A 21,056-nucleotide genomic window follows, 5' to 3' on the forward strand; every position below is an offset into this window, starting at 1 on the left:
GTGCGTGTGCCTTCTACCCCACCCCCCTCTCCCCCCCACATCCCCGACAGAACAGGTGCGTGTGCCCCCCCCCCCCCACGCACAACCCCGTCAGAATCCCACCCTTGTCCACACCTAGATGTGAACGCAGAACGTCCAGTTGAATCTGGCCTGGATCAGAAAGATTACAACGCAGGGAGAATACGGATAAATATGCCTGGGATTTATACTAAACTTCAAAAATAGGGCAAGAGAATCCATTATGGTATTGGATTGAATTGAATTGAATACTAGATTGTTGCGTGTGACAAGTCACAGTGAAACTCTTTGCTTAGAAGAACATTCAGATTCCTGCTCCCATTAGTGCTCACTGCCAAGTATTTCAGATTTGTAACTGTAGATCAAAGCAGTCTTAAGCAACAGCGAGGTTGACGGTGACACTAGCCGAGAAGGTGTTCCGAGTCTCAAAAGGCAAGGTAAAACAGTCTTTCTGTGCATTCACATAGATTGTTTGGTACAGTAGAATAGACATGCTGCTGATTTTTATATTTCGGAGAATGCAAGGGAGATGGATGCGTTGAGAAATGCCTTATCAAATTGGTGTTTGCCTGATATCATTGAATAATAGCCCTGTCCCACAGTACGAGTTCATTCCAAGAGCTCTCCCGAGTTTAAAAAAAATCAAACTCGTGGTAAGCTCGGAGAATGAACGTAGCGGGTACGTCGGAGCTCCGGGACGTCTCTTAGCGCTAAAGGCAGGTACTCGGGAAGACTCGCTAACGGCAGGTAAGCACGGGAAGACTCGTGAAGTTTTTTCAACATGTAGAAAAATGTCCACGAGAGCCCCGAGTACCGACGAGTGGCCATTACCGTAAATCTCTGAGTTCGAACCAGGGCAAACTCAGGAGAGTTCTTGGAATGAACTCGTACCATGGGACAGGGCTTTGACCAATCAAATCATTAATCTTGTCTCCATAAACCTTCCCTCGATGCTGTGAATGTGCAATGTTATGAGTCTCAAAGGGCATTTTAGACCAGTCTTTCGAAAATGAATAAGTGGTGTGGCTCTTCCCTGTTGCTTGGTGAGCTTCAACGTCTTATTTGTCTTATCCAAATCTGTACCCAGCATCTGCCTCAGCGCAGTTTATGTGATTGTTTGAATGACACAAAAGCAAGTGAGGAGAGATACTGGTTCGGCAAAAAGTTAAATTGGAGACAAAAATAAATGGTTAACTTTGCTGAAACAGGCATGTAGAGTAAATGCAACCACCAATGTAAGGATAAAATATTAGGATCATTTTTAATATTTGTATGTGCATACTACAAGCCATATAACCTTCCAGGGTAGGAATAGGGGTCACAGTTGAAGAATAAGGGGTAGGCCATTTAGGACTGAGATGAGGAAAAAATTATTTCAGCCAGAGAGTTGTGAATCTGTGGAATTCTCTGCCATAGAAGGCAGTGGAGGCTGATTCACTGAATGTATTCAAGAGAGAGTTGGATATAGCTCTTGGGGCTAACGGAATCAAGGGATATGGGGAGAAAGCAGGACCAGGTTCTGAATGATCAGCCATGATCATATTGAATGGCAGTGCTGGGTCGAAGGGCCGAAGGGCCTACTCCTGCACCTATTTTCTCTGTTTCTATGAATAACAATGGATAAAGAAAGTCAATTCAATAGTTGTGGATAGTGAATAAAGTTGCTGCTGCCACCTGCTGGCTGGTTGCAAATGGCAGCTTCTACATTGGGCGAGGAAGGTCTTGTTTGACCTGGAAGTGGTTGGTCAATGTTATATGTCACATTCTTTGATTACTTGCATGAAAAGGAATTTGGATAAATACATTTGAAGGCAATACTTTTCAACTAATTATTGTGTAAAGGAGGCCACATTGATGGGTGAGTCAACAGTGAGTCGACAGTGTGTCATAGAAATTTGATAAGGAAATTGAGGGCTAACAACTCCCACGAAAAATAATCCCAACTCCTGCTGGATGGACTTGCAGAGGTAAATATGATGACTTTTGATTGCATGCTGCTTTGTTCAAACACCTTATTTTCTTTGCAATGTCCATGTCATTTTATAGTACTGTTCAGTTCTGGGCACCATGTTATAGGAAAGATATTGTCAAGTTTGAAAGGGTTCAGAAAATATTTACGAGGATGTTGCCAGGACTAGAGGGTCTGAGCCATAGGGAGAGTCTGAGTAGGCTGGGTCTCTATTCCATGGAGCGTAGGAGGATGAGGGGTGATCTTATAGAGGTGTACAAAATCATGAGAGGAATAGATCGGGTAGATGCACAGAGTATTTTGCCCAGAGTAGGGGAATCGAGGACCAGAGGACATAGGTTCAAAGTGAAGGGGAAAAGATTTATTAGGAATCCGAGGGGAAACTTTTTCACACAGAGGGTGATGGATGTATGGAACAAGCTGCCAGAGGAGATAGTTGAGGCTGGGACTATCCCATCATTTAATATACAGTTAGACAGGTACATGGATAGGACCGGTTTGGAGGGATATGGACCAAGCGCAGGCAAGTGGGTTGCTGGGACATTGTTGACCGGCTGTGGGCGAGTTGGGCCGAAGGGCCTGTTTCCACACTGTATCACTCTATGACTCTATAAATATTATTACTTAATAAAGGTAAAAACAGGCAGAAATGCAAGACATTTTTTTTAATGACAGCATGCAACATAACATTGGTTGACTCTCAATTTCAACCTGTTTAGAATTTGTAAAATATGTGATGTATTGAGTGAGGGATTTAAGGTCTGAACTGAGATTAAGAAATAAATATAAAATAGCTGACAATGGTGATGGTGGTGAAGGGTGTTGGTTATGGGTGGGAACATTGGGTGTAATGTATTATTGAAGTGACCTGAAGCAGTGAGATGCCACATACTGTGACTTTATACCAACACTGCGCCTTCTCTATTTTTTTAAATCTCCTCCAGCCCTATAACCATCTAAGTTATTTTAGCATATCCACCGTGTCACTCTCCCAGTGAGAAAGAAATAACCATTTTATCTCCAAAGGTTGGGCTTGTGGTTTAGTTTAGTTTAGTTTAGAGATACAGCACGGAAACAGGCCCTTCGGCCCATCACACTCCCGCGTCGATCAGTGATCCCTGCACACTAAACACTATTCCTACACGCACAATTCACAAAAATATACCATGCCAATTAACCTTAAAACCTGAGGTAGACAAAAGTGCCGGAGAAACTCAGCGGGTGCGGCAGCATCTATGGAGCGAAGGAAATAGGCAACGTTTCGGGCTGAAGAAGGGTTTCGGCCCGAAACGTTGCCTATTTCCTTCGCTCCACAGATGCTGCTGCACCCGCTGAGTTTCTCCAGCACTTTTGTCTACCTTCGATTTTCCAGCATCTGCAGTTCCTTCTTAAACCTTAAAAGCTGTGCGTCTTTGGAGTGTGGGAGGAAACCGGGCCACCCGGAGAGATCCCACGTGGTCACAGGGAGAACGTACAAACTCCGTACAGACAAGCACTGGTAGTCAGGATTGAACCCGGGTCTCTGACTGTAAGTCGGCAACTCTACTGCTGCGCCATTGTGCAGCCGCCATATAGCTGATTTAAACAGGAACACTTTGAAACCATCAATTTGAGGTGGGCGATCGATCTGTGGTCTCCATGGATGCCGCGGAGCTACTCCAGCGCTTTGTGTCTTTCTTTGGTATAAACCAGCATTGGCAGTTCCTGCAGAGGCAGAATCTCCTCACCCGACCGCCTCTGCGTTCCTGCAGCTGACCTTGAAGGTGCTGGGGGCAATACCGATCCCTACCAGCCCACCTTGCCATCGTCACCAGTGGCTTGCTCCTCCTCAGTTCTCCAGTCTCTGGTGCCGAGCTCTGCAGCTGCCGAGCTTCCCCTCTGCAGGCTGCGGCCTATAGAGTTCACCTTTGCGGCAACGAGCCGGGGCCGGACGCTGTGCCCCCCCCCATAGGCTACGGCTTGCTGGTTAAGTTTTCTATCCTATTCATAAGTTCTAGGAGCAGAATAAGGCCATTTAGCCCATCAAGTCTCCTCTGCCATTCCATCATGGCTGATCTATCTTTCCCTCTCAACCTGCCTTCGCTCCATAACCCCTGACACCCGTGCTAATCAAAAATCTGTCAATCTCCGCCATAGAAATATCCATTGTCTTGGCCTCCACTGCCGTCTGTAGCAATGAATTCCACAGATTCACCACCCACTGACTAAAGATATTCCTTCTCAATTCCTTTCGAAAGGTGCGCCCTTTTATTCTGTGGCTATGGACTCTGGTCGTAGACTCTCCCACTAGTCGAAACATCCTCTCCACATCCACTCTATCCAAGCCTTCATTCATTCATAGGTGGTGGTAAAACCAGTCTATCTCCAAATGTCCATGAATGTTGTAGGAAAAATTTTGCCGAGTCCAGAACCAGGGGTCACAGTTCAAGAATGAGGGGTAGGCCATTTAGTACTGAGATGAGGGAAAACTTTTTCCCCCAGAGAGTTGTGAATCTGTGGAATTCTCTGCCTCATAAGGATGTTTTCAAGAGAGAGTTTGCTATGGCTCTTAGGGCTAATGGAATCAGGGGATATGGAGAGAAAGCAGGGTCGGGGTACAATTTTGGATGATCAACCATAATCATATTGAATGGCGGTGCAAGCTCGAAGGACCGAATGGCCTACCCCTACACCTATTTTCTATGTTTCCATGTTTCAAACTCGTGTCTTGTTAGACCATGTCGGAGTCGCACATTGGTTGAGTTGGGTGGGTGGTCCGCCTGCAAAGGTCTAACACCACTTTTGATGGAATTTTTGTACCTGTTGAGTCTGGAGATTTCAATCAAATGATGAGGTACTGTTCTCAAAATTTATTGTGAACTTTATTCAAACAAATCAGGAGGCTTAAGCAAAGTGCTCAGGTTGGCAGTGGGACATAGTGTTACAGAACACGATGTGTGGGTGTGAAAGGTCAAGTTTGTAGACCCAACTGAAGTATTCACCAAAGCCCACACACGGTCTTTGTTTTACCCCTCATCCTCCAGAGCCGAACAGACTGCACTGTGAGCAGTAAACAAAATATACAAACGTGCAAGTATTTTGTTGTCGAAGTGAACATTTGAGGCCTTGGGCAGTGGGAAGAGGAAAGGAGATAATCCAAGGTGTTGGAAGGAACTGCAGATGCTGGTTTACACCAAAGATAGACGCAAAATGCTGGAGTCACAGCGGGACAGGCAGCCTCTCTGGAGAGAAGGAATGGGTGACATTATGGGTCGAGACCCTGCTTCAAAATGCAAAGGTTTTGATCACCGGAGCTGAAATGTGAATTACTGAGGGGTAACATTATCACACAAAGGCTGGTGGGTGTATTGAACGAGCTGCTCGTATCCGAGATATGGAACAGATACTGTGTAGAAGAGACGGGGCCTTTCTCAGTATCTGTTGTTCATCGCTTAAAGTAGCCAGTTGATCTGTTATATGTGGTGGATAGAGGAGTGAAAAATGAGGACACAGATGAACCTGGGATGACAAGGAATGAGTAAGGCCAAATTGGGAGCAATGGATCCAATACATTTGAGTATAGAAGATCTTTATTAATCCTGTGTCTTTGCTCCTAAGCCTGATTTTCATCCTTGTAGATCCGCCTAAGGAGTGATAAAATTTAACATGATTTAAAAAAAATAAAATAAAGGATTTGTTGTCAAAATCAACGTACAACTCCTTTCATTCTCCGGATGCTGGAAAATCTTGTCAGTAATAATGGATGTTAAATCATGATTTTGGTTGAGGATTAAGGAAGACATCGATAAATACTGGAATGGATGTTGGGAGCAACATACCAGTGGATAGACACAAAATGCTGGAGCAACTCAGTGGGACAGGCAGCACCTCTGGAGAGCATTCCTTCTATTCAGAAGGTGCTGCCTGAGTTACTCCAGCATTTTGTGTCTATCTTTGGTGTAAACTAGAATCTGCAGTTTCTTCCTAAACACACCAGCCGATGGGGATGGAATAGAGTTAATAGGAATCCGAGGGGTAACGTTTTCACACAAAGGGTGGTGGGTGTATTGAATGAGGACGTAGTTGAGGCAGAGACTATCCCAACGTTTCACAAACAGTTAGACAGATACATGGATAGGACAGGTTTGGAGGGATATGGGCCAAATGCAAGCGGGTGGGACTGGTGTAGCTGGGACATTTTGTCCGGTGTGAGCCAGTTGGGCCGAAGGGCCTGTTTCCACTCTACGACTCTGTGACTCTTACAATGAAAAGAAGACAGAGGTGATTTTATTTGATCCCAATGGCTGCCGTGAACCTCCATTTGTTGATTTAGGTCCATTGTCACGGTATGTGAAGCCGGCAGTTTTGAACCTGGGTTTTAGGATGGACAGTGACTTTAAGTTAGATCACCAAATAGGCGCGGTGGTTAAGTCCAGCTTCTTTCACTTAAGGAAGCTGGCAAAGGGGAAGCCCATTCTCGAGCGGCAGCATTTTGAGACAGTAATCCATGCCTTTATTACATCTAGGCTGGATTACTGTAACGCACTCTATTTTGGAGTTGCTCGTTCTTCCCTGGCTCGTCTCCAGTTGGTTCAGAATGCTGCCGCTCGCCTTTTAACTGGGACTCGAAAGAGGGAGCACATAACACCAGTTCTGGCCTCCCTCCACTGGCTCCCGGTGCACTCTCGAGTTCATTTTAAAATTCTGTTATTTGTTTTTAAATCTCTGAATGGGCTCGCCCCGCCTTACCTCTCTGAGCTGCTCCACCCATACGCTCCTGCCCGGTCCCTCAAGTCAGCTGATCAGCTGCTCCTGGAGGTACCGAGGTCTAAGCGGAAGCTCAGATGGGATAGAGCCTTCTCTGTTGCTGCTCCGGCACTCTGGAACGCTCTGCCGTTGCACATCAGACAGGCCCCCTCACTGTCCATCTTCAAAGCCAGTGTTAAAACACATTTATACTCCCTGGCTTTTGCCCATGCATGAGACTTTGCTCCTGTTTTTAGTGTTTTTAATATTTCTTTATTTTGAATATCTTTACTTACTCCATCTTTTAATTGTTATTATTGGTGTGTATTAACTTTTTTGTCAATGATCAGTGATGTACAGCACTTTGTTGCAACTATGATTGTTTTTAAAGTGCTCTATAAATAAAATTATTATTATTATTATAAATGAGATGGAAAGAAGAAGAATTCCATTTTCTATGAACAGTGGTGGGATTATAGAAACTGCAGTCAATTGAGGGCTGTTTCAACATTGACAACATTTGAGGAACGAATGAGCGATATTATAAAATAGAACCTAAGCGTTTAAATGTTTGTGGAGCATTCTGTACTTGTGTGCTGCTGCTAATTGTAAAGTTAGGGATGGGAGCAAAACACTGGATGAATGCAATAAGGTATTCTGCTATTAGAGGCACCCTTGATAATTACTTCATATCGGGCATAAAAATGGTAAAATAAGGCAGTTCGCATTCTTCAGAATATCATGGACTGCATCAACATCTTGCAGAAGCAAGAGAGAACATTGCCATATGCAACGATTTGAATGCCACCAAACCCAGACAACTATTTATGTCCTAGCCACAGAAGCAGATCTACAAACCCATATTCCAATCACTCCACACTCTTAAATCTCTACTCCTACGGCAACATTTCTAACTTTAACTATGATCACTAAACATGATTCCCTTATCATGTAAATGGATCAATTGTAATCGTGTGTTGTCTTTCTGCTGACTGGTTAGTTTTGACTGTACCTCGGTACACATGACTATAAACTAACCTGAATTGAACTGAATTCGCAACTGAACTTTAATGTGTTAATGTGTTCACGTCTACAGAAAGCTACATTAAGAAGCTGAACTTGAGAACATGTACTTTTGCAATTACACCCTGGGGTAGTTTTAGTTAAGTGACATACACAACAACTTATCAAGTTTGTCATCGAAACTGTAATGTTATTGCTCAGGTTTTTTGCACAACTTGAGTTTGCTTAACACGTATGATGAATTGTGATTAAAAGCAGATAAGGCATGCATTACTATAATGAGATGAATGATTAATTGCTGTATTTTTGGCTGATGTTGGTCATGATAATGTGGGTCAGCAGAACTTGGTGTTCTATGAATATTGGTTTGGAAATCATCCAGTCCTTCCCCTCCCTTGTACTCTCCTTTCTGGCTGCTCTTGATCTGTAAACTGCACCATACGAAGGAGTTTAAAAATTAATAAATCGTCGCAGTAGGCTGGGTCTCCTCCTGAGCATGCAGCAGAGATAGAGCACTGTAAATGTAGAACTTCATGTCTCTACCTACGCACACATCAATAGTCTGCTGAAGCAATGACTCTGCTGATCAGATCATTCATGTGTAACACTCCATCAAATTATTGAGGGGTGTCCAACACAAACATGAACGACCGCACAATTTTGCAGAGTGAAGTGAAGTATGTATTTAGCAGGAAGGGAACTGCAGCATTTGTCTACATTGAAGATAGATAGAAAACGCTGGAGTAACTCAGCGGGTCAGGCAGCATCTCTGAAGAGTAGCAGACGTTTCAGGTCTGAAGAAGGGTTCCAACCCAAAATGTCAACTACGCCTTTTCTCCAGAGATTTTGCCTCACCCGCTGCGTTACATGAGTTCATCAGTTATAGATGCAGAATTAGGCCATTCAGCCCATCAAGTATACTCCGCCATTCATTCATGGCTGATCTATCGCTCCTTCCGAACCCCATTCTCCTGCCTTCTCCCCATGACCCCTGACACCCGTACTAATCAAGAATCTATCGATTGCCTTAAAAATATCCATTGTCCTGGCCTCCACTGCTTTCTGTGGCAATGAATTCCACAGATTCACCACCCTCTGCCTACTGGTGCAGGAGAAGAATGCCTTTGTTATTGTCTTTTAAATAATTGATCGATTGAAAGTTGCAGCTTGGAACCAGGGCCTTTGGCCCACTGCACGTTGACCACTGATCACCCATTCACTATGAATTTTTTTTGTTTTTGCGTGGAATCTGGCAAAATCTTACAGCAGGGCAGTAATCTCTCACCGGGGAAGTACACAAAAAACTGGGAATGTTTTGGCGCCAATCAAGTTTCAAAAGTTCCTGGTCCTAGTCACAGTTCCTTCTCTCATTGATGGAGCAGACCCACTGGCTCTTGCTGCAGCGTATGAAGATAGGTTCTATAGTGTTAATAATGAGAAGCAAAGTAGGATATGGAGGTTCTGAAGTGAGAAAAAGCTTTTTCACCCAGAGAGTTGTGAATTTATGGAATTCCCTGCCACAGAGGGCAGTGGAGGCCAAGTCACTGGATGGATTTAAGAGAGAGTTAGATAGAGCTCTAGGGGCTAGTGAAATATGGGGAGAAGGCAGGCACGGGTTATTGATCGGGGAAGATCAGCCATGATCACAATGAATGGCGGTGCTGGCTCGAAGGGCCGAATGGCCTCCTCCTGCACCTAATTTCTATGTTTCTATGGTTAATTGCAAAAATAAAACTAGGCAGTGCTCACAATTGGAATTTTTTTAACGTGAGTGTTCTACTTTAATCCTGTATCTTTGCTCATTAGTGTGATTTTCGTCCTTGTAGATCCCCTTGAGGCATTAATATTATTAAAAAAATTTAATAGATTTGGCGTAAAAATCAACATGTACGACTTTGTTCATTCTCCTGACACTGGAAAATCTGGGCGATCTGTCACTTTACATCTCCTGTGCTGCTCCTGCCACTTCATGATCTATTATTAAGATGACTGAGTCTCACGAAAAGTCAGTGGAGAGACAAAAGAGCTGGTAACCAAGAAGTCCCATTACGCACACTACAGTCATTCCATTTCTGGCTTGGAAAAATAAAAATAAAACTACTAATTAGTTCTACCTTTTGGAGGCATTCAAGGTTGGAGTGATTTTTCACTAACTGGGTAATGAGTGTATTTTCTCATGCATCCATTTATTCTTGTACGTTTTCTCTCAAATTCTGAATTCCTTCACATATTTGTGTTTCCACTTCCCAGTGTTGCCTGTTGAATTTTGATGCATTTTTGTTTTCTTAAGTAAGCCATTTAGAAACTTGTCACACGCAGTTATGTGTACGGCAGGCTGCAAATGTTTCTGAATTTCACCGACGTCTGCCTAATGAGTTCCTTGCGAAAATAAACACGCTGGGATATGTGCATATTGTGGGCCCTGCAAGCAGTGGCACTTGTTTAGAAATACTCTGTGATTTTATTTGAGTGGCTGGTCAGTAAATTACGATTTCTTGAGGGGATTCCTTTCACTGGAACCTGGATCAAACGTGGAGAGGTTGTGAGGAACAAGGTAATATTTGTGCAGTAGACCCGGTTATGAGACACTTGGACATTTCATGGTGATGTGGTACTTTTGCAAGCAGTTGGGGTGGGATGCATGTGAAAGGGAGCGAAGGCAAACACATTTTATGTTCAAGAAGGAACTGCAGATGCTGGAGAATCGAAGGTAGACAAAAATGCTGGAGAAACTCAGCAGGTGCAGCAGCAACTATGGAGCGAAGGAAATAGGCAACGGTTCGGGCCGAAACCCTTCTTCAGACTGTTAAACACATTTTATTTCAGTGCAAACCTTTCGGTGCAATGTTTTCTGAGGATAAACTTCTGTGGTTGGGCAGTTAGATTTTCTTGTTGCAGTTCAATGTCACATTTAGCATTTTCCAGCAATTCCAGAGAGCGTTCCTGTCCAGTAGCCTCAACATCGATTGTGATTGTTTGTTCCATTTTGCTTTCAACTGCTTCACACCCCTATGTCCCTTCTTGAATCTTATCCATACCCATTCCACAGGTTCTGGCTACTCCCTGCTAATACTCCCGGTGTGTGGGGGGGGGGGGGACAGCCATGAGGGAGGGGGAAGAACCATGGAGGACCAGGAGGTAGACACAGAAGAGAAGGAACTGCCGACGTTTTGGGACCTGAAGTGTCGCCGATTCCTTCTCTCCATAGATGCTGCCTCACCCGCTGAGTTACTCCAGCATTCTGTGTCTACCTTCGATTTTACCAGCATCTTCAGTTCTTTCTTAAACAATGGAGGACCTGGCATGAGGGGGGGGGGGGGGCCCAGGGGGGGGGGAGGGGGGGGGGGGAGAGAACAAAGGGGGACTTGGCATGGGATGCTTTGTAACTTTGTCGGTGACTATTGCATACCTTGGATAAGCAAGCAAAGAATTTCACTGTGACCTATCACGTGTGGTAGTAAAGTATTAATTAATTCATTCATTAATTCATGGTCTTTCTTCAAATGGACAGTCAATACCACATTTTTTTGATTGAAAGCCACAACATGGAAACAGGCCCTTCGGCCCACTGAGTCCATGCTGCCCATCGATCACCCGTTCACACTAGGTCTATGTTATCCTACTTTTGCATCCCCTCCTTACACACGAAGGACAACTTACCTTCATCTTCACCGCACATCTTTGGGATGTTAAGGAAACTGAAGCACCTGGAGGAAACCTACACAGTCACAGGGAGAAACGTGCAAACTCCGCATAGACAGCACCTGGCGCCGTGAGGCAAAGACAAGCAAGATATCACAGATGAACGTGGACAAGATTTACCAAGGATATTGCCAGGACTTCAGAGCCTGAGCTGTAGGGAATGGTTGGGCTGGCTAGGACTCTATTCTTTGTAGCACAGAAGGATGAGGGGTGATCTTATAGAAGTGTATAAGATGGTGAGGGGAATAGATAGGGTGAATGCACAGTATCTTTTACCCAGTGGAGGGGACTCAAGAACCAGAGGATTTAGGCTTAAGGTGAGAGGGGAAAGGTCTAATAGGAACCTGAGGGGTAACTTTTTCACACAGGGTGTGGGTGGGTATATGGAACAAGCTGCCAGAAGAGATAGTTGGGACATAGAAACATAGAAAATAGGTGCAGGAGTAGGCCATTCGGCCCTTCGAGCCTGCACCGCCATTCAACATGATCATGGCTGATCATCCAACTCAGTGTCCTGTACCTGCCTTCTCTCCATACCCCCTGATCCCTTTAGCCACAAGGGCCACATCTAACTCCCTCTTAAATATAGCCAATGAACTGGCCTCAACTACTTTCTGTGGCAGAGAATTCCACAGATTCACCACTCTCTGTGTAAAAAATTTTCTCATCTCGGTCCTAAAAGACTTCCCTCTTATCCTTAAACTGTGACCCCTTGTTATGGACTTCCCCAACATCGGGAACAATCTTCCTGCATCTAGCCTGTCCAACCCCTTAAGAATTTTGTAAGTTTCTATAAGATCCCCCCATAATCTTCTAAATTCTAGCGAGTACAAGCCGAGTCTATCCAGTCTTTCTTCATATGAAAGTCCTGACATCCCAGGAATCAGTCTGGTGAACCTTCTCTGTACTCCCTCTATGGCAAGAATGTATGACAGATACTATAACAACATTTAAGACATTTGTACGTATGTGGATGGAAAAGGTGTCGAGGGATAGGGGCAGGTGAGACTAGTGTAGATGGGGCACCTTGGCTGGAATGGACCGGTTGGGCCGAAGGGCCTGTTTCTATGCTGTATGATTCTATGACTCTAATGAATTACCTTGCACCTTTCCTAACAGTTAAACATAGCCATCAGTCTCATTTGCACTGATCTTATTTCCACTGATTTCCTGAACATTTTTCTTTTTCTGGGTCACAGTACAAGAAAGCGTTGCAGGCATCGTAACTCACATTGTTTTGACGTTGCCAGTGTGAATCAGTCAACCATGACAAAGGGTATCATAATCTGATCGTAACCTTGGTCTTGCTCAACCCTCGTCCAACTCTGGAGCTCCAAATCTCTTGGCCAAGTCAAGAAACACTCTCGATTGCTCTATTGTCTGAAGAAGGGTTTCGACCCGAAACGTCACCCACTCCTTTTCCTCCGAGATGCTGCCTGGCCCGCTGAGTGACTCCAGTCTACATCTCTGATGTAAAGCAGCATCTGTAGTTCCTTCTTACACATTTTGTCCTCAGCGAACATGAGAACGAACTTGGCACAGTGCGGGGCTCCTATCATTTCTCAACAGAGACATCAATGGAGCTGAAAATGCCTTTCATGTGTATTTTTGTGCACCTCCTTTCATCTTGATGGCATCAAGCAGCACTGCATATACAAACTGTTCCTTCCCCATGGCAACAATATACATCAAAGAAGCTACCAAAAGTTCATTGATTTAAAACAATATCAACGCATTTGTTAGGAAGTCTTGAGGAAATAGAATTCTTCAGCACTGCAAATGTTACACTGTTTATTGTCAGACTTGAACCACCGCTGTGGGTTCTAACAACTAAACATGTTTACTTAGTGAGTTAGCTGAAGGCAACAGACTGCCAGTCCCAAGTTCAAATAACAGATGATGTGACAGAGGCATTAGAATTGACCTCAGTTCTCATGACTGATCCCAGGGCTTGAGTGGGTTAACATTCGATGAGCGTTTGACGGCACTAGGCCTCTGCTCGCTGGAGTTTAGAAGGATGAGGGGGTCTCACCTCATTGAAACCTACTAGATTGCATCATGGCTGCCAACATTGGGTGAGAGTTGGGAGTGAGAAATTGCGAGAGACCAAGCCCGAGGGAGCGTAGCGACCGAGGGGATGGGGGGGAGGAAGGTGTGGGAGGGGGGGGAGGGTGTGGGATGGGGGGGAGGAAGGTGTGGGGAGGGTGTGGGATGGGGGGGGGAAGGTGTGGGAGGGTGTGGGATGGGGGGGGGAAGGTGTGGGATGGGGGGGGAGGATGTGGGATGGGGGGGAGGATGTCGGATGGGGGGGAGGAAGGTGTGGGAGGGTGTGGGATGGGGGGGGGAAGGTGTGGGATGGGGGGGAGGATGTGGGATGGGGGGGAGGATGTCGGATGGGGGGGAGGAAGGTGTGGGAAGGGGTGGGGGAGGGTGTGGGATGGGGGGGAGGATGTGGGATGGGGGGGGAGGATGTGGGAGGGGGAGAGGGTGGGGGAGGAGAGAGTGGGATGGGGGGAGGATGTGGGGGGGGAGAGGTTGTGGGAAGGGGGGCAGTGTGCAGGAGGGGGGTGTCCCCCCTCCCATGGTACTGAGCTTTTGCATTTTCAGCTTGAAATTGTGCAATATGGTGCATACTGTAGCGAGTATTTTAACTTGCACTTGAATGCAACATTCATGCTTTACATTGGATTAGCTATGAATAAGGTTAGACTAAATTACATTCCTAATTACATTCCACAGTAGAGTCAGGCTCTGATCAACAGGTGCAATATGTGAATGATCTTAGAATATTCATGTATGGAAATGAGATTATAATCAAGCACTTGGCCTATGTTGACCAACCTGGGTCTCACTGCACACCTGGTACTACTCCTGACCCTCTCCAGTTGCATACCTTCTGCTGACCCTGAGTCCAGCCTTACACCTGGCCCCGTATTCTACTCTGATCATAGCTGCATACCTGCTTAGATTCCCAGTGCCAAACACTCCCATTGTCCCAGCTTTGACTGCACACCTAGTACTATTCCAGACCTTGACTTGGCCTTGCTCCTAGCCCCTCTGCACTGACAATATATCTGACCCACACATAAAGCCCAATATCTGACCCCCTAAACGTAACTTACTACATTCAAGTCCACAGGTGCTTATCTAATGCGGTAATCTTTTATGGGGCACTTCACAGACCAAATTATCTATAACAAAATTTGCTACATCCATTGGCTTCCTTGTCAACTAACATGCAAGTTACTTTTTCAAAGAAGTCATCAATTGGTTGAACACAATTTCTCATCAATAAAATTATACTCACTCAGCTGTATAAGCATTCTGTTACCATTTCTTTCATTTTCTTAACAAACAGTCCTGAAGTCATTTTCACCCCCAATATTTTCAGTATTTTGCAGTCTTCCTCTCAGCTGGGACTTTTCCGAAATGCAAAGTTCAATAACAATATATATATTTAAGCAATAATATTCTATTTAATGTGATCTTGAGTACATAATATTTTCTGTGGTTTTCATAACACAACAATGATAAAAAAAGATATTTGTGTTGATTGCACCAACCAACATGCATACATTATTATATTACAGTTAATATGTACCAAGGGCAAATTTTTGTTCCAATGCTCCCCATTCCCAGTTACTTTTACATTGAAGTGATTGAAATCCAAGTGAAGTTTAAATGGCATCAGAAAAATAAAACCTCCGGAATGGATGATATTCCATTGGTTGGAGTCAGTATCAGCACAATTACTATATTAAACTTTGAATCTTCAGATGTCCTGGTTCAATCTAAAACTAAGGACAAATAATAACCTCATCACACATTCCCAAGCAAGTATCTCTGTCACTCCTTTAAAATATGCCCCTTCTTTGAACACTCTTGAGTATATTTACTACTTGTTCAATTAATGAAACAACGAGATTGGGGACATTTGTATTCAACCTGTCAAAGAAATTGGGGGGGGGGGGTTAGAAATAATCAGTGAGGTACACAAACATAATAGTTAAGTGGCAAATGACAATAGTGCTACCTTCCCAATATTTACCTGAAGGAAATAATGGGTTATCGGGGCTGTATGTTGTGACAGACAGCCTGACACCTTGCATGTCATTTTAATATTGCATTTATCCCACCCCCCTAGATATTCTGGACTAATAAATTAAGGTTTTGTCAACTAATTACAAATCGGGCAAATTGCAAATCAATAACATTAGCCAACTCCGAAACATGAACGCTGAGCATTGGGATCCAGACATCACAGACAGCTGACCCTTGTTCCCCACCTAAATCTGGCAGTGCTCTCCACCTGAACACCTCTCTCCTGCCGCTCGCCGGCCTCGCTCATATCAGCCGCTTCCCGCAAATCCTTAAATTCTGGCTGCCGCTGGGAGCAGGACATGGCCTTACTTGCGGTGCTGGGTGACACTGCATGGTATTCACTGTCCAGTCCGTGTCTTTCAATGTAAATGTGCATGGGGACATGCTTTGGAGGTGTGTGACGGTTGTTGGTCAAATGAGAATAACAGAGAGAATAAGAATGCTACTGTCTTGTCAACTGATGCGCACACAAGCAGTGTGGTATTAGTTTTGAAATTCTCGTTGATCACAGAATTTCGCACAACAGAGCGTGAGAACGTGAGAATTGTGCGAAATGCGTCAGTCTCACGCTCAATGCGTGAGAGTTGGCAGCCCTGATTGAATGGATGTGGAGAGGATGTTTCCACTAGTGGGAGAGTCTAGGACTGGAGATCATGGCCTCAGAATTAAAGGACGTTCCTTTAAGAAGATGAGGAGGAATTTCTTTAGTCAGAGGGTGGTGAATCTGTGGAATTCATTGCCACAGAAGGCTGTGGAGGCTATCACTGGATATTTTTAAGGCAGAGATAGATAGTACGCGTGTCAGGTGTTATGGGTAGAAGGCAGGAGTATGAAGTTAGGAGGGAAAGATAGATCAGCCATGATTGAATGGCGGCGTAGATTTGATGGGCCAAATGGCCTAATTCTGCTCCTATCCCTTATGAACATGACAGATGAGGGAATCGTAATCAAATGTTTTACTACTAATTTAGTGTAGAGAGAAATACAGTGTGGAAACAGGCCCGCCGGCCCACTGCAAGTCCACGCCGACCAGCGAACCCAGCACACTATCACTAGGGACAACATATCATTGTTACCAAACCAATTAACCAATAAACCTGTACATCTTTGGAGTGTGGGAGGAAACAGAAGCTACTGGCGAAAACCCACGTAGGTCATGGGGAAAACATAGAAACTCCGTACAGACAAGCATCCATAGTCAGGATCAAATCCGGGTCTCTGACGCTGAAATCCTCAAGATGTGTACATGAATGTAATTCAGTTATTGCTGGTGGGAAGTATGTACTGGAAGGCTTCTTGCCAGGAATAGTGTTCCTGCCAACAGCAGCTCAGCCAAACATCTCATGTGGCAAAGATGAACGCAGTCAACCAGATATAGTAAAGATTTTCTCACCAACATCAAGAAACTGGCGAATTGTCCTACAAAGCAGCCAAGCAATTGTCTGATAGGATCATACCGCACAATGTGTGCCAGCTGCCTCCATTATGGAACCTTGCTGCACCCTGTTCTATAAGGAGGGAGACACAGTCTTCTTGCATTGGGCGTGCACAGCCTAAAGTTGTAGGTCAACTTGTTCTATTTGATCTAATTGTTTGTGCACATCGGGTTGATTGCATTAGTCGAAACAGATGGACCATGTGAAGGTTGCAACCTCTCACCCCGCGAGCTCAGTGGTGCAGCGGTAGAGCTGCTGCCTCCCAGCGCCAGAGACCCAGGTTCCACCCTGACCTTGGGTGCAGTCTGTGCGGAGTTTGCACGTATGCCCTGTGACCGCATGGGCTTCCTCCTGGCGATCCGATGTCCTCCCACATCCTAAAGTCGTGCGGGTCTCCTTATAGGTTAATTAGGCCTCCTTAAAATTGCCCTTTGTGTGTAGGGTGTGGATGCAAAAGTGAGATAACATAAAAGCAGGGGGGGTGATGGATGTTCGGTGTGGGCTCGGCGGGCCAAAAGGGCCTGTTTCTATGCTCTATCTAAGATAAGATAATCTTTATTGTCATTGTACAAGACAACGAAATTCTGTTGGAGCAGTCCTCCAGCTGCACAAGAATATAAGTATAAAAAAATACAATTTAAAAAAAGGAACTATTAAAAAAATTTAACTATAACCATAAACATACAGGAGTATTGGCGGGTGTGTGAGAGAGAGGGGGGGGATCAATGTGGGAGGGGGATAGAGTTCAGTAGTGTCACAGCTCTATGGTAGAAGCTGTTTTTCAGTCTTGTCGTGCGGGCGCTCAGTGTCCTGTATCGTCTTCCTGAGGGCAGAAGGGTGAAGAGACAGTGTCCAGAGTGTGTGCTGTCTCTAATGATGCCCTTGACCCTCCGGATGCAGCGGGTCCGGTAGATGTCCTCCAGACTGGGGAGCTGGGTGCCAGTGATCCTCTCAGCAGTCTTAATGACGCGTTGGAGAGCTTTCCTGTTCTCTGCGGTACAGCCAGAGTACCATACTGTGATGCAGTATGTAAGAACTGACTCAATGGCTGACCTGTAGAAGCTCACCAACAGCTGTTGTGGGAGACGTGCGGTTCCCGGAGGTTGCAGGTGGTTGTCGGTTGCAGGTAGTGGAAGCAGGTAGTGAGACTGAAAAAAACCTCCGGGAACCGCACGGAAACCTTGGGTGGGGCGCAAAGTCTCCAGAGGTTTCCGTTCAGGTTTCCTAAGTGGGACAGGGGCATTAGAATGCACTGGATGTGTTAAAAGATGATCAGCTGTGTGGAAGTGAGCACAGGTATCTCTGAATGCAATGCATCGATATTAGATGGGGCGATAGCCAAAAACGTTAAGCATAATATTTTTGTCCAAATATTGGAAAGATGACAAGCAAGGTTTTTCCTGCTTTTGAGGGGAAAAAAAACATTGCATTCTTCGTATATCCAGGCAACGGATGAAACATTCATGTAAATAGTGTAGTGTTCTGTCCACGGAAACACATGGCGAATTCCAATTAAGTGCAGGATAGTGTTTCTTAAAGACCTACTGATAGGATTTTCAGAAAACCTGCTTATAACAGTGGTGCAGTGGCACAGCGGTAGAGTTTCTGCCTTACAATACAATACAATATATACAATACAAATTTATTGTCATTTGAGCCCCAATGAGACTCAAACGAAATTTTGTTTCCACAGCCATACAAACAAAAACAATGTCCTACAGACATACACACAATTAAGTTCACACAAACATCCATCACAGTGAACCCACTGTGATGGAAGGCAAAAGTCTTTTCTCTCCCCTGCTCTCCATGTCTCTCCCGATGTCCAAGCCCCAGGCGGGCGATGATAAGTCCCACGGCCATTTTAGGCCGTGCCGGGCGATTTACGGCCCCGCTCCCGGTCTAGAAGTCTCGAAGTTGGAGCCCCCGACGGGCGCTGTAATGTCCCACGGCCATGAAGCCGTGCCGGGCGATGTATGACCCCGCTCCAGGTCGTTCCAACCCAGCGACACGGGCTGGAGAAGTCGCGTTGCGGGAGCTCCGGGAAGCGGTCTCTCTCTCCCCCCGGACCCGCGAGCTCCCGATGTCCCAGTCCACCGGACCTGCGGCTGCGTTGCTGGAGCCTCCGAGCCCCAGGAGTCGAGTCGCAGCAGCGTGTCACCACCGCTCCCCACGCTCCGAGGCCGGCCAGCCCCACGATGGTGAGTAGTCCGCACCTCCGCAGTCTCCCGAGCCCCCGGGTCGTTCAGGTTGGAAGCCGCTCCAAGGTGCTAGGCCCCAACGACAACGGAGACCCGACAGGGAAAAGGTCGGGTCTCCCGGACAGGGAAGAGATTTTAAACGGTTTCCCCCTCCCCCCCCCCCGCCCCCCACATATACACATTTAAAAACCAGTATTAAAAAACACCAAACACTACATTTAACTAGACAAAAAATAAAAAAAAAGACAGACAGGCTGTAGGGGCCGCTGCAACGAGTCGCGCCGCCACCAGAACGCCAGGGACCCGCGATCGATCCTGACTACAGGTGCTCTCTGTACGGAGTTTGTACGTTCTCCCTGTGACCTGGGTGGGTTTCTCCGGGAGCTCCAGTTTCCTCCCGCACTCCAAAGACGTGCAGGTTTGTAGGCTAATTGGCTTGGTAAATTGTCCCGAGTGTGTGTAGGGCAGTGTTAATGTGTGGGGATCGCTGGGCGGCGTGGACTGTGGGCGGAAGGTCCTGTTTCCGTGCTGTATCTCTAAAGTAAATTAAAAACACACATAATTGAAAGGGAACTATGTCTATAAGCGAGCTGTAGATGTACACATGGACTTCAGTAAGGCATTCAACAAGGTTCCGCATGGTAGGCTGGTCTGGAAGGTTAGATCACATGGGATCCATGGAGAATTTGTCCCTATTTTGACCTTTTGTCCCTTATTTGGGAGTGAGAAAGTTGGCAACCCTACCCTTCATTTTTCTCCATTCTAAGGAAAACAAACCCAGTCAATACAGACACATGGAACTACATACGCTGGTTTACAAAAAAAGGCGCAAAGTGCTGGAGTAAGTCAGCAGATCAGGCGTGTCAGGAACCTTCGCCAGTCTGTTCATGTTCGTGTTCGGAGAAGCTGCCTGACCTGCTGAGCGACCCCGAGTTGCTCCAGCATTTTGTGTCTTTTTTTCCATTCTATCCAGTCTCCCATCATAACCGAAATGCTCCATCCTATTTAACATCCCGGTGAATCTCGGCTGATCACTCTCAGAATATCCTTCCCATTCTCAGGTGGGCAGAACTGCAAACAATATTTTATTCAGCTGCCCCAGCCCATATTCTCTGACCCAGCTAATAAAGACCAACATCCTTTGTACCTTCTTCACCACCTACTCTATCTGCTGCCAGCCGCAGGGTTCTCTGTACGTGTACACCAATATCTCTCTGTGCTTCAACACCCCCTGGGACCGGCCATTCATTGTGTATGGGCACCAAGGAGTTTAGATCAATGGCTTCCAGAATCACAAGCAAGTTCCGCATTTGGTGTCCTGATGGGTCATAGCGGCCTTGATTCAGGGTCTCCTCAGTGGCATCACCGGTCCGGCCTGAGCTGCCCCAGGGCTATGGGCAAAACACCCCCCACAATCCCCACTCCATTTCCCCCATTCGCATTCTCCATGACACTCACCTCTTGCGCTTCTCCCACATCTTCCCCTCTGCCCTTCCACTCACTCCCTCTCCCCCCACCCCCTTCACAATTCAAAACAGTTGGATTGCACAGAATTTGTTTTGTGCCCGGTCTTGTTCCCCATTTACTGGTGCCCTCCCCTAATAACCCATTTACTGGTGCCCACCCCTAATAACCATTTACTGGTGCCCACCCCTAATAAACATTTACTGGTGCCCACCCCTAATAACCCGTTTACAGGTGCCCTCCCTCAAGGTGAAAGCCTGACAGGTGGGGTAAGCTCGGACTATTCCTTGGAGTGTAGGTGGATGAGGCGTGAAGTGTTTTAGTGTATATCATGAGGAGAATAGACAGATTATTTTACCTGGAGTAGGGAAATCAAGAACCAGAGGACTTAGGTCCAAGGTGAGGGTGAATTTTTAA

At 45.7% G+C, this 21,056-nt stretch overlaps 1 protein-coding gene across 5 annotated transcripts in view; it reads left to right on the forward strand.

Moving 5' to 3' along the window:
- Window positions 1–21,056, forward strand: part of pxylp1 (2-phosphoxylose phosphatase 1) — a 138,846-nt gene that overhangs the window by 56,755 nt on the left and 61,035 nt on the right. Inside the window, exons 1-2 of one of the 5 annotated variants that reach the window (XM_033031114.1) lie at window positions 17,095–17,099; window positions 17,749–17,750. The exons of the other annotated variants lie outside the window; for them this stretch is intronic. The gene's annotated coding sequence lies outside the window, so the exon portion shown is untranslated. Of the gene's footprint in view, window positions 1–17,094; window positions 17,100–17,748; window positions 17,751–21,056 lie in introns of those variants that run through there. 5 annotated transcript variants of the gene reach the window in all.

This window comes from Amblyraja radiata, chromosome 13 (genome assembly GCF_010909765.2).
Source record: "Amblyraja radiata isolate CabotCenter1 chromosome 13, sAmbRad1.1.pri, whole genome shotgun sequence".
Lineage (NCBI taxonomy): Eukaryota > Metazoa > Chordata > Chondrichthyes > Rajiformes > Rajidae > Amblyraja > Amblyraja radiata.